Source organism: Triticum aestivum, chromosome 6A (genome assembly GCF_018294505.1).
Source record: "Triticum aestivum cultivar Chinese Spring chromosome 6A, IWGSC CS RefSeq v2.1, whole genome shotgun sequence".
Lineage (NCBI taxonomy): Eukaryota > Viridiplantae > Streptophyta > Magnoliopsida > Poales > Poaceae > Triticum > Triticum aestivum.
In genome coordinates, this window is record NC_057809.1 from 279,853,149 (window position 1) to 279,864,496 (window position 11,348).

The following is an 11,348-nucleotide window of genomic DNA, read 5'->3' on the forward strand; positions in this document are numbered from 1 at the left end:
TGTCACTAGTATGCCTCTACTTGACTAGCTCGTTAATCAAAGATGGTTAAGTTTCCTAGCCATAGACATGAGTTTTCATTTGATGAACAGGATCACATCATTAGAGAATGATATGATTGACTTGACCCACCCGTTAGCTTAGCACTATGATCGTTTAGTTTATTGCTAATGCTTTCTTCATAGCTTATACATGTTCCTATGACTATGAGATTATGCAACTCCCGAATACCAGAGGAACACTTAGTGTGCTATCAAATGTCACAAAGTAACTGGGTGACTATAAAGATACTCTACAGGTGTCTTCGATGGTGTTTGTTGAGTTGGCATAGATCGAGATTAGGATTTGTCACTCAGTGTATCGGAGAGGTATCTCTGGGCCCTCTCGGTAATGCACATCACTATAAGCCTTGCAAGCAATGTAACTAATGAGTTAGTTACAGGATGATGCATTACTGAACGAGTAAAGAGACTTGCCGGTAACGAAAACTAGGTATTGAGATACCGACGATCGAATCTCGGGCAAGTAACATACCGATGACAAAAGGAACAACATATGTTGTTATGCGGTTTGACCGATGAAGATCTTCGTAGAATATATAGGAACCAATATGAGCATCCAGGTTCCGTTATTGGTTATTGACCGGAAGTGAGTTTCGGCCATGTCTACATAGTTCTTGAACCCATAGGATCCGCACACTTAACGTCCGATGACGATCGGTATTATGAGTTTATGTGTTTTGATATATCGAAGGTAGTTCGAAGTCCAGGATGTGATCACGGACATGATGAGGAGTCTCGAAATGGTCAAGACATAAAGATTGATATATTGAATGACTATATTCGGACACCAGATGAGTTTCGGAGCTTACCGGATATATATCGGAGTGCCGGGGGGTTATCGGAACCCCCGAGGGAACTAATGGGCCTCTATGGGCCTTAGTGGGAAGAGAGGAAGGGCGACAAGGGGTTGGCCGCGCGCCCCGCTTGGATCCGAATTGGACTAGGGGAAGGGGGCGGCGCCCCCCTTCCCTTCCCTTCCCCCTCTTTCTTCCTTCCCCCTCTCTTCCTCTTGGTGGATTCCTACTAGGACTTGGAGTCCTAGTAGGATTCCCCTCTTGGGGGCGCGCCCTAGGGGCTGGCCGACCTCTCCCTTGCTCCTTTATATACGGGGGCAAGGGGGCACCTAGAACACACAAGTTGACAATTGTCTTAGCCATGTGCGGTGCCCCCCTCCACGGATTTCCACCTCGGTCATATCTTTGTAGTGCTTAGGCGAAGCCCTGCGCCGGTAACTTCATCATCACCGTCATCACGCCATCATGCTGACAAAACTCTCCCTCGGCCTCAGCTGGATCAAGAGTACGAGGGACGTCACCGAGCTGAACGTGTGGAGATCGCGGAGGTGCCATGCATTCGGTATTTGGATCAGTTGGATCGCGAAGACATTCGACTACATCAACTGCGTTACTAAACGCTTCCGCTTTCGGTCTATGAGGGTATGTGGACACACTCCCCCCTCTCGTTGCTATGCATCACCTAGATGGATCTTGCGTGTGCGTAGGCAATTTTTTTGAAATACTACGTTCCCCAACAGTGGCATCCGGGCCAGGTCTATGCGTAGATGTTATATGCACGAGTAGAACACAAAGGAGTTGTGGGCGTGGGTATATACATATTGCTTGTCGTCACTAGTTGATTCTTGATTCAGCGGTATTGTTGGATGAAGTGGCTCAGACCGACATTACGCGTACGCTTACGCCATACTGGTTCTACCGACGTGCTTCGCACACAGGTGGCTAGTGGGTGTCTGTTTCTCCAACTTTAGTTGAATCGGATTCAATGAACAGGGTTCTTTCTAAAGATCAAAAAGCAATCACTATACCGCTTGTGGTTTTTGATGCGTAGGTAAGAACGGTTCTTGCTAAGCTCGTAGCAGCCACGTAAAACTTGCAACAACAAAGTAGAGGACGTCTAACTTGTTTTTGCAGGGCATGTTGTGATGTGATATGGTTAAGACGTGATTATATAAATTGTTGTATGAGATGATCATATTTTGTAACACAGTTATCGGCAACTGGCAGGAGCCATATGGTTTTCACTTTATTATATGAAATGCAATCGCCATGTAATTGCTTTACTTTATCACTAAGCAGTAGCGATAGTCGTGGAAGCAATAGTTGGTGAGACGACAACGATGTTTCGATGGAGATCAAGGTGTCAAGCCGGTGATGATGGTGATCATGACAGTGTTTTGAAGATGGAGATCAAAAGGCACAAGATGATGATGGCCATCTCATATCACTTATTTGATTGCATGTGATGTTTATCCTTTCTGCAACTTATTTTGCTTAGTTCAGCAGTAGCATTATAAGATGATCTCTCACTAAATTTCAAGGTACAAGTGTTCTCCCTGAGTATGCACCGTTGCTATAGTTCATCGTGCCGAAACACCACGTGATGATCGGGTGTGATAAGCTCTATGTTCACATACAACGGGTGCAAGCCAGTTTTGCACACGCAGAATACTCGGGTTAAACTTGACGAGCCTAACATATGCAGATATGGCCTCGGAACACTGAGACCGAAAGGTCAAGCATGAATCGTATAGTAGATATGATCAACATAGTGATGTTCACCATTGAAAACTACTCCATCCCACGTGATGATCGGACATGGTTTAGTTGATATGGACCACGTGATCACTTAGATGATTAGAGGGATGTCTATCTAAGTGGGAGTTCTTAAGTAATATGATTAATTGAACTTTAATTTATCATGAACTTAGTACCTGATAGTATTTTTCATGTCTATGTTGTTGTAGATAAATGGTCCGTGTTGTTGTTCCGTTGAATTTTAATGCGTTCCTAGAGAAAGCTAAGTTGAAAGATGATGGTAGCAATTACACGGACTGGGTCCGTAACTTGAGGATTATCCTCATTGCCGCATAGAAGAATTACGTCCTGGAAGCACCGCTAGGTGCCAAACCCGCTGCAGGAGCAACTCCAGATGTTATGAACACCTGGCAGAGCAAAGCTGATGACTACTCGATAGTTTAGTGTGCCATGCTTTAAGGCTTAGAACCGGGACTTCAACGATGTTTTGAACGTCATGGAGCATATGAGATGTTCCAGGAGTTGAAGTTAATATTTCAAGCAAATGTCCAGGTTGAGAGATATGAAGTCTCCAATAAGTTCTATAGTTGCAAAATGGAGGAGAATAGTTCTGTCAGTGAACATATACTCAGAATGTCTGGGTACCACAATCACTTGACTCAGCTGGGAGTTAATCTTCCAGTTGATAGTGTCATTGACTGAGTTCTTCAATCACTGCCACCAAGCTACAAGAGCTTCGTGATGAACTATAATATGCAAGGTATGGATAAGACTATTCCCGAGTTCTTTGCAATGCTAAAGGCTGCGGAGGTAGAAATCAAGAAGGAGCATCAAGTGTTGATGGTCAACAAGACCACCAGTTTCAAGAAAAAGGGTAAAGAGAAGAAGGGAAACTTCAAGAAGAACGGCAAGCAAGTTGCTGCTCAAGTGAAGAAGCCCAAGTCTGGACCTAAGCCTGAGACTAAGTGCTTCTACTATGAAGGGACTGGTCACTGGAAGTGGAACTGTCCCAAGTATTTGGCGGAGAAGAAGGATGCAAAGTGAAAGGTATATTTGATATACATGTTATTGATGTGTACCTTATTAATGCTCACAGTAGCGCCTGGGTATTTGATACTGGTTCTGTTGCTAATATTTGCAACTCGAAATAGGGGCTATGGATTAAGCGAAGATTGGCTAAGGACAAGGTGACAATGTGCGTGGGAAATGGTTCCAAAGTCGATGTGATCGCGGTCACACGCTACCTCTACATCTACCTCCGGGATTAGTTTTAGACCTAAATAATTGTTATTTGATGCCAGCGTTAAGCATGAACAGTATATCTGGATCTTGTTTGATGCGAGACGGTTATTCATTTAAATCAGAGAATAATGGTTGTTCTATTTATATGAATAATATCTTTTATGGTCATGGACCCTTGATGAGTGGTCTATTTTTACTAAATGTTGATAGTGGTGATACACATGTTCATAGTATTGAAGCCAAAAGATATAAGTTTAATAATGATAGTGCAACTTATTTGCGGCACTACCGTTTAGGTCATATTTGTGTAAAGCGCATGAAGAAACTACATGCTGATGGGCTTTTGGAATCACTTGATTATGAATCACTTGATGCTTGCGAACCATGCCTCATGGGCAAGATGACTAAGACTCCGTTCTTCGGACAATGGAGCGAGCAACGGACTTATTGGAAATAATACATACTGATGTATGCGGTCCAATGAGTGTTGATGCTCGCAGCGGGTATCGTTATTTTCTGACCTTCACAGATGATTTGAGCAAATATGGGTATATCTACTTGATGAAACATAAATCTGAAACATTTGAAAAGTTCAAAGAATTTCAGAGTGAAGCAGAAAATCATCGTAACAAGAAAATTAAGTTTCTACGATCTGATCGTGGAGGAGAATATTTGAGTTATGAGTTTGGTCTTCATTTAAAACAATGCGGAATAGTTTCGCAACTCACGCACCTGGAACACCATAGCGTAATGGTGTGTCCAAACATCGTAACCGCACTTTATTAGATATGGTGCAATCTATGATGTCTCTTACTGATTTACCGCTATCATTTTGGGGTTATGCTTTAGAGACGACTGCATTCACGTTAAATAGGGCACCATCGAAATCCGTTGAGACGACACCTTATGAACTTTGGTTTGACAAGAAACCCAAGTTGTCGTTTCTTAAAGTTTGGGGCTGCTATGCTTATGTGAAAAAGCTTCAACCTGATAAGCTCGAACCCAAATCGGAGAAATGTGTCTTCATAGGATACCCAAAGGAGACTGTTGGGTACACCTTCTATCAAAGATCCTAAGGAAATATATTCGTTGCTAAGAATGGATCCTTTCTAGAGAAGGAGTTTCTCTCGAAAGAAGTGAGTGGGAGGAAAGTAGAACTTGATGAGGTAACTGTACCTTCTCCCTTATTGGTAAGTAGTTCATCACAGAAATCAGTTCTAGTGATTCCTACACCAGTAAGTGAAGAAGCTAAAGATGATGATCATGGAACTTCTGATCAAGTTACTACCAAACCTCGTAAGTCAACCAGAGTAAGATCCACACCAAAGTGGTACGGTAATCCTATTCTGAAGGTCATGTTACTTGACCATGACGAACCTATGAACTATGAGGAAGCGATGATGAGCCCAGATTCTACAAAATGGCTTGAGGCCATGAAATCTGAGATGGGATCCATGTATGAGAACAGAGTGTGGACTTTGGTTGACTTGCCCGATGATCGGCAAGCCATAGAGAATAAATGGATCTTCAAAAAGACTGACACTGACGGTAATGTTACTATCTACAAAGCTCGACTTGTTGCAAAAGGTTTTCGACAAGTTCAAGGAGTTGACTACAATGAGACCTTCTCACCCGTAGCGATGCTTAAGTCCGTCCGAATCATGTTAGCAATTGCCGCATTTTTATGAAATTTGGAAAATGGATGTCAAAACTGCATTCCTTAATGGATATCTTAAAGAAGAGTTGTATATGATGCAACCAGAAGGTTTTGTTGATCCAAAAGGTGCTAACAAAGTATGCAAGCTCCAATGATTCATTTATGGAGTGGTGCAAGCCTCTCGGAGTTGGAATATACGCTTTGATAGTGTGATCAAAGCATATGGTTTTATACACACTTTTGGAGGAGCCTGTATTTACAAGAAAGTGAGTGGGAGCTCTGTAGCATTTCTGATATTATATGTAGATGACATATTGTTGGTTGGAAATGATACTGAATTTCTGAATAGCATAAAAGGATACTTGAATAAGAATTTTTCAATGAATGACCTCGGTGATGCTGCTTATATATTGGGCATCAAGATCTATAAAGATAGACCAAGATGCTTAATTGGACTTTCAAAAAGCACATACCTTGATAAAGTTTTGAAGAAGTTCAAAATGGATCAAGCAAAGAAAGGGTTCTTGCCTATGTTACAAGGTGTGAAGTTGAGTCAGACTCAATGCTCGACCACTGCAAAAGATAGAGAGAAAATGAAAGTCATTCCCTATGCTTCAGCCATAGGTTCTATCATGTATGAAATGTTGTGTACCAGACCTGATGTGTGTCTTGCTATTAGTTTAGCAGGGAGGTACCAAAGTAATCCAGGAGTGGATCACTGGACATCGGTCAAGAATATCCTGAAATACCTAAAAAGGACTAAGGATATGTTTCTCGTTAATGGAGGTGACAAAGAGCTCATCGTAAATGGTTACGTCGATGCAAGCTTTGACACTGATCCGGATGACACTAAGTCACAAACCGGATACATATTTTTTATTGAATGGTGGAGCCGTCAGTTGGTGCAGTTCTAAGCAAAGCGTCGTGGCGGGATCTACGTGTGAAGCGGAATACACAACTGCTTCGGAAGCAGCAAATGAAGGAGTCTGGATGAAGGAGTTCATATCCGATCTAGGTGTCATACATAATGCATCGGGTCCAATGAAAATCTTTTGTGACAATACTAGTGCAATTGCCTTGCCAAAGGAATCCAGATTTCACAAGAGAACCAAGCACATCAAGAGACGCTTCAATTCCATCCGCGATCAAATCAAGGAGGGAGACATAGAGATTTGCAAGATACATACAGATCTGAATGTTGCAGACCCATTGACTAAGCCTCTCTCACGAGAAAAACATGATCAACACCAAGACTCCATGGGTGTTAGAATCATTACAATATAATCTAGATTATTGACTCTAGTGCAAGTGGGAGACTGAAGGAAATATGCCCTAGAGGCAATAATGAAGTTGTTATTTATATTTCCTTATATCATGATAAATGTTTATTATTCATGCTAGAATTGTATTAACCGGAAACTTAGTACATGTGTGAATACATAGACAAACAGAGTGTCACTAGTATGCCTCTACTTGACTAGATCGTTAATCAAAGATGGTTAAGTTTCCTAGCCATAGACATGAGTTGTCATTTGATGAACGGGATCACATCATTATAGAATGATGTGATTGACTTGACCCATCCGTTAGCTTAGCACTATGATCATTTAGTTTATTGCTAATGCTTTCTTCATAGCTTATACATGTTCCTATGACTATGAGATTACGCAACTCCCGAATACCAGAGGAACACTTAGTGTGCTATCAAACGTCACAAAGTAGTTGGGTGACTATAAATATGCTCTATAGGTGTCTCCGATGGTGTTTGTTGAGTTGGCATAGATTGAGATTAGGATTTGTCACTCCGTGTATCGGAGAGGTATCTCTGGGCCCTCTCGGTAATGCACATCACTATAAGCCTTGCAAGCAATGTGACTAATGAGTTAGTTACAGGATGATGCATTACGGAACGAGTAAAGAGAATTTCCGGTAACAAGATTGAACTAGGTATTGAGATACCAACGACCGAATCTCGGGCAAGTAACATATCGATGACAAAAGGAACAACGTATGTTGTTATGCGGTTTGACCGATAAAAATCTTCGTAGAATATGTAGGAACCAATATGAGCATCCAGGTTCCGCTATTGGTCATTTACCGGAAGTGAGTCTCGGCCATGTCTACATAGTTCTCGAACCCGTAGGGTCCGCACGCTTAACGTCCGATGACGATCGGTATTATGAGTTTATGTGTTTTGATGTATGATACGTCTCCAACATATCTATAATTTTTGATTGTTCCATGCTATTATATTATATGTTTTGGATGTTTAATGGGCTTTATTATGCACTTTTATATTATTGTTGGGACTAACCTATTAACCGAAGGCCCAGTGCAAATTGCTGTTTTTTTGCCTATTTCAGTGTTTCGTAGAAAAGGAATATCAAACGGAATGAAACCTTCGGAGGATCTTTTTTGGAACAAACATGATCCTGGATACTTGGAGTGGACTTCAAGGAAGCAGCAACGCGGCCACGAGGTAGGAGGGCGCGTCGGGGGGGGGGGGGGCAGGCGTGCCCCCACCCTCGTGGGCCCCTCGCAGCTCCACCGACCTACTTCTTTCGCCTATATATACTCATATACCCTGAAAACATCCAGGAGCACCACGAAACCCTATTTCCACCGCCGCAACCTTCTGTACCCGTGGGATCCCGTCTTGGGGCCTTTTCCGGTGCTCCGCCGGAGGGGGAATTGATCACGGAGGGCTTGTACATCAACACCATAGCCTCTCCGATGATGTGTGAGTAGTTTACCACAGACCTTCAAGTCCATAGTTATTAGATAGATGGCTTCTTCTCTCTCTTTGGATCTCAATACAAAGTTCTCCTTGATTGTCTTGGAGATCTATTCGATGTAATTCTTTTTGCGGTGTGTTTGTCGAGATCCGATGAATTGTGGGTTTATGATCAAGATTATCTATGAACAATATTTGGTTCTTCTCTGAATTCTTTTATGCATGATTTAAATATCTTTGCAAGTCTCTTCGAATTATCAGTTTGGTTTGGCCTACTAGATTGATGTTTCTTGCAATGGGAGAAGTGCTTAGCTTTGGGTTCAATCTTGCGGTGTCCTTTCCCAGTGACAGCAGGGGCAGCAAGGCACGTATTGTATTATTGCCATCGAGGATAAAAAGATGGGTTTTATATCATATTGGATAGCAGTCGATGTGTGGATGCATGCTGGATAGCAGTCGATGTGTGGAGTAATAGTAGTAGATGCAGAATCATTTCGGTCTACTTGTCACGGACGTGATGCCTATATACATGATCATGCCTAGATATTCTCATAACTATTCGCTTTTCTATCAATTGCTCGACAGTAATTTGTTCACCCACCTTAGATTATGCTATCTTGAGAGAAGCCACTAGTGAAACCTATGGCCCGGGGTCTATTCTCCATTATATTATTTTCCCGTCAACTTGCCAATTTCTGTCACCGTTTATTTTGCAATCTTTACTTTTCAATCTATACAACAAAAATACCAAAAATATTTATCTTATTATCTTTATCAGATCTCACTTTTGCAAGTGGCCATGAAGGGACTGACAACCCCTTTATCACGTTGGTTGCAAGGTTCTTGATTGTTTGTGCAGGTACGAGGGACTTGCGTGTAGTCTCCTACTGGATTGATACCTTGGTTCTCAAAAACTGAGGGAAATACTTACGCTACTTTGCTGCATCACCCTTTCCTCTTCAAGGGAAAACCAACACATGCTCAAGAGTTAGCAATGTACCAAATGTAGTTCGGAGTCCCAGATGTGATCACGGACATGATGAGGAGCCTTGAAATGGTCGGGACATAGAGATTGATATATTAGATGACTATATTCGGACACCAGATGAGTTTTAGAGCTTACCGAATATATATTGGAGTGCCGGGGGGTTATCGGAACCCCCCGGGGAACTAATGGGCCTCTATGGGCCTTAGTGGGAAAAGAGGAGGGCTGGCCGCGCGCCCCGCTTGGATCCGAATTGGACTAGCAGAAGGGGGCGGCGCCCCCCTTTCCTTCCCTTCCCCCTCTTCCTTCCTTCCCCCCTCTCCCTCTTGGTGGATTCCTACTAGGACTTGGAGTCCTAGTAGGATTCCCCTCTTGGGGAGCGCCCTAGGGGCCGGCCGACCTCCCCCTTGCTCCTTTATATACGGGGGCAGGGGGCACCCTAGAACACATAAGTTGACAGTTGTCTTAGCCGTGTGCGGTGCCCCCTCCACAGATTTCCACCTCGGTCATATCGTTGTAGTGCTTAGGCGAAGCCCTGCGCCGGTAATTTCTCATCACCATCATCATGCCGTCGTGCTGACAAAACTCTCCCTCGGCCTCAGCTGGATCAAGAGTACGAGGGGCGTCACCGAGCTAAACGTGTGCAGATGGCGGAGGTGCCGTGCGTTCGGTACTTGGATCGGTTGGATCGCGAAGATGTTTGACTAAATCAACCGCGTTACTGAACGCTTCCGCTTTCGGTCTACGAGGGTACATGGACACACTCTCCCCTCTTGTTGCTATGCATCACCTAGATGGATCTTGCGTGTGCGTAGGCAATTTTTTTGAAATACTACGTTCCCCAACATCAGTCTGGGCGCAGTGGTGTCGATTTAGTGGTGCGCCGGAATGGAGATGTTGTTGACAACGCGTCGCGGCGGGTTTGCCAAGCCCCGGGACACATCGTAGACGAAGGCACACACCAGTGTTGCGAGCACTGGGCATGCGTAGATGGACGAATACGAAGTTGACAAAGCGCGGCACCAGGCTTGCCAGGCCCGGGGACACGTCGTGGACGAAGGCACACGATGGTGTTGCCAGCACCAGGCATGCAGAGACTGGGGCCTGCACGAGCTGTATGCCATGTCGAAGAAGTCGGAGAGGCCAGCAGAGAAGAAGTCGACGACGATTGCGGTGTCCATCGGCGCGGGGCCGATGTCACCAACGGTGGTCGGAGTAGACGAAGTGGTCGGGGTAGATGATGGTGACGCTAGCGACGGGCTAGTGCTGGACGAAGATGAAGGGCGGTGGACGGGCGGCGACGTCGGCTACGGGGGCGGCCGAAGAAGAGCGGCGGCGGCTAAGTAGGAGTGGGGCAGCGGTGCTCGAAGTAGGCGAGGAGAACCCAATAGTGTGACGAAGACCGGCGCAGACGATGGTGTTCCCGCGCCAAGGCAGGCGACGCGGTGCATACCACGAGAAGTCGACGCGCAGCGACGGTGGTGGACCGCGGGCCGTGGTGCTACGACCCGAAGGGGCGACGCAGCGGCGGCGGGCAGGTCAGGGCAACGGCGGAAGACCTCGGGGCGGTGGTAGGGACCGCGTGCCGCGGCGTGACCGCCCGAAGGGACGGCATGGAGGAGGAGCATGGGTCTGTGCAATTGTGGGGGCGACCTCGGGACAGCGGCGTGGACCGCGTGCCATGCTCGCTACGGCCTGACGGGGCGATGCAGCAGCGACGCGAGGGTCAGTGCTGACACGGGGACGACCTGGAGCGGACGGCCTCGGGGCGGTGGTGGACCGCAGGCCGCGGCACTACGGCCCGAAGGGGCGACGCAGCGGTAACATGGGTCGGTGCAGCCGGGAGAAGAACCACGGGGCGGCGGCGCTACGGCCCGTCGGGGCGATGCAGCGGCAGCCCGTTGCTCGATCGGTAGAGGGGTGCGCTGAACTCGGGACAGTCTGCACGGGGCCCATGGAGGCGCGCGCAACCGACATGCCATGTCGGTTGCACGGTGTAGATGAGGCGGATCGCGGTGGTGGGCGGGTGATCAATCCGATCATGCGCGAGGTCGGAGACGCCGCTCGGTGGAGATGGGGTGGCGGCGGAGTCCGAGATGAAGCCGGCGACAGCGGGTG